Below are 3348 nucleotides of genomic sequence, written 5' to 3'. Positions count from 1 at the left end.
ACGGCTACGGCTACAACCACGGAGTGGCTACAACTTTGTCTCCGCCCGCGTGCAACGTCACATACACCCTACAACGAAAGGTTCCTGTAACTTCCTGTACTTTGCTGTGGCCTTGCCATCCTAGCTTAAATAGTTCATGAAAATAATATTAATAATATCGACTGATGTGTTAACCTCCAAAATTTGCCTTAGACCGCACCGGCAGATTTCGGAGGGCATGTTCGATCGGTTTCTGTTTCGTTGCGCAAAATCGCTCGCGCGCATTTTGGGATTGGACGCAGCACATGTACATGTCGGTGAGATTATTGGCCATATGAGGAGTAAAATACAACCACAGGTTAAAAAAAAATTAAGGGCAATATAAACGTGTGTAACTCCTCGTTTGTTCATGCCCTTCACTTCCATCATACGCCTATAAATTCGCTGGAAAGGCTCTTGTGTTCGATTTTGGGTGACCATTTAGTTCGTTCCAACGCCTCACATGCATGAATATATAGCTTGATTATTTGTATTCTCCTTGTTTGTAAAGGTGTGCCGCTTATGAAAGTGCGCCGATTGCCTTTTTGCTACACTCATCTTCCTCTCATCATGTACGTATCTCTTAAATCATTTTCTCAATCACCTCGCGCAGGCAAGTAAACCGGAATTCTTTGTTTTGAATTCATCCCTTGGGCCCAGATAATAAGGCTACAATAATGTAACATCAAACAATGGGCATGAAGTATCATCGACTTTCGCGTACGTCGGGTGCGTGCTTTCATGGACGCGTCCAATCGGCAGCTAATGTTTATCCGCTACAAACTGTAGGATCTTTCCGACTCTTGGTTGCGTCTAAACTTCACAGAATCATGTTTACTTGTTTTAATTTCCGTTACAAAAGTCACAATGTTAGCGATATTAATGGTAATTTTGTTCTTGAACTATTGCACATCCATTAGTTCAGTTATTGTACATTTCAGTTTTGAGTTTAACGGGCCGGGATCTCTGTTTCGAAAAGTGTGAGTCAACTGCGGCTCCTCTCTGCGTCATCATTTGTTCACGAAACATAGTCAACGCTGATACCTGGCAAAGGGATATGTAACAACACTATCGAAGCTTGACACCGCGAAGGTCACGCACGGAATAATTAAGTGCAGATGAAAACGATTTCTTTTTTTTTTTTTTGCTGCGACATGGATGCTTCAGGCGCAACAACGCCGTCGGCGTGATCGTCGGCGTGATGTCCCCACTACTGACGTCCTCTGTCAGTGGTCCCACTCGACGAGGCATGGGGCACTCCCATGCGGAGAGGACCTCCATGCAGAGACCGATACCATTTGGCTCCAAGGAAGCAGCGAAATGAACGCATCGTCAGTGCACTAAGATAGGCTAATAAAATTAAAGGCAAATCGCCTCGATGTCGCTTTCCATGCTCTGCTAGCATATGAACGTATGTTTTCCGCACCTGCTCAATCGGTTGTTGCATCCACTGCTGTGAGCAGAATGGGCACGCAGCTAATGGGACAATTAAGCTTTCTAATTAACCTGATCTGTCGCGACCTGGCGTCGCGATTGTTTCCCACCGTGCGCCAATTAGATGAGCATAGGCCACAGGCAACGCTCCTCCCTCTCCTCGACCATATCGCTTCATGAGACCGTGCAGAGCCTGCTAGAGCGCTTATAAGCAGGCAAATCATGCCATTGAAGCAGGATATATATTACCTTGTGTACTCCGCCAAATTGGCGCGTGCCTGCGTGTATATACGTAGAACATCGTCCGAGGAGCCCTTTGGGCAAAACTGCTTATATTTTTTGTTAATTACCTTCGTACGTGCGCACGCACACACACACATCGTTTTTTTTTTTGCATTGCATAAGTCGATCACACGAATTAAGGAGTGCGCAGCCACTGATTTAATGCGAACTATATCTCCGGCCATGCGGCCGGGCCATGCTGCGTGTCCCCAAATTTCTCTGAAAAGATAGCCCTCTTAAGAGCTTCGAACACATATGAGTCCATATATATATATATATACATATATATATATATATATATATATATATATATATATATATATATATATATATATATATATATATATATATATATATATATATATATATATAGAGAGAGAGAGAGAGAGAGAGAGAGAGAGAGAGAGAGAGAGAGAGAGACCGATAGAGATCGAATTCAATTTGCAGAAGGGAGCCAATCGCAGTGGCACGCTTCTATATCCAAATCGGGCTCGATCGCGATCAGTAGTGCGCCGCGTGACATCAATTGATGGTACGTGGCGTTGTTCAGACCGCGTACGCTTTATATTCTTATACGACGACTTTCCACCTGTAGTGCGAGGTTTCTGTACGCAGCGCATTACTTCCTCTGTGACACGGCATGTTAATGTCCGCTGCGGACCGGCATATGAAAATTTTATATTTGAAGCGATTGGCGTAGGTAATATCTTTACATCCTCCACACGACAAATTTTGCTAAGACAAATGCTGGAAGACCGTGATGCAAGCTCGAAATTTCGTCTGCACATGACGAGATGTAATCACATATAACTGTGTTTAATTCATAGCATGCAAACGTTACAGGACATTTCAGCGCTGGCAAATTGCAATTTCACCAAGCATTATGGGGAAAGAAATTTCTGTCACGTACGGCAAAACACGAACCGTGCGTCAAGTGCGGAAGAAAGGTAAAAATACAGCATCCTGCATATTTCGCTGCGTACGTTCGAAAAAGGGTTTTGCGCTCACCGCAGCACGGCTTTTGCAAAAATTTTGCAGAAATATCGCATCTTGTAGTCTACGTCGTTCAGTATTAGACTTTGGCACAGTTACTTAACTGGCTTTTAAGAAAAAAGTGCAAATTTGCCTACACCTAGGATTATGTAAGCTACCGCCGCGACGGTGCAAGCGTAAACTTTTTTCGCCACCTTCCGACAGCTGCAGAAAACAGCCTTTTAAGGAGGGCTGACGCGTGTTGCCCACTTCTGGAACATGGAACTGCCCTCCGCGAAGCGCTGCTTTCTGCAGCTACCGACAGGCCGCGAAGCAAGTTTATGCTTACGCCGTCGCGGCAGCAGTTCATTTCTTAAAAACCAGGCAATTAATTGTGCCAAGTGGTATATTAAACAACGTAGACTCCAAAATGAGGTTTTCTTGCAAAATGTTAGCAATAACCGTGCAGCGGAGAGCACAAAACCTTCTTTTCGAACCTACGCAGCGAAATATGCAGGACCTGTACATTGCTTGGTGGCATTCGCCGCTTCTCTATTTCACAGAGGATGCTAGTGGTATCTGTCTATAATTGAAGTAATGATTGTCTGGTTGGTCTAGTGCTATTACCAACGCGGCTTCCTG

This window comes from Dermacentor albipictus, chromosome 10, assembly GCF_038994185.2.
Source record: "Dermacentor albipictus isolate Rhodes 1998 colony chromosome 10, USDA_Dalb.pri_finalv2, whole genome shotgun sequence".
In the NCBI taxonomy this organism is placed as follows: Eukaryota; Metazoa; Arthropoda; class Arachnida; order Ixodida; family Ixodidae; genus Dermacentor; species Dermacentor albipictus.
This window is presented reverse-complemented; position numbering follows the sequence as displayed.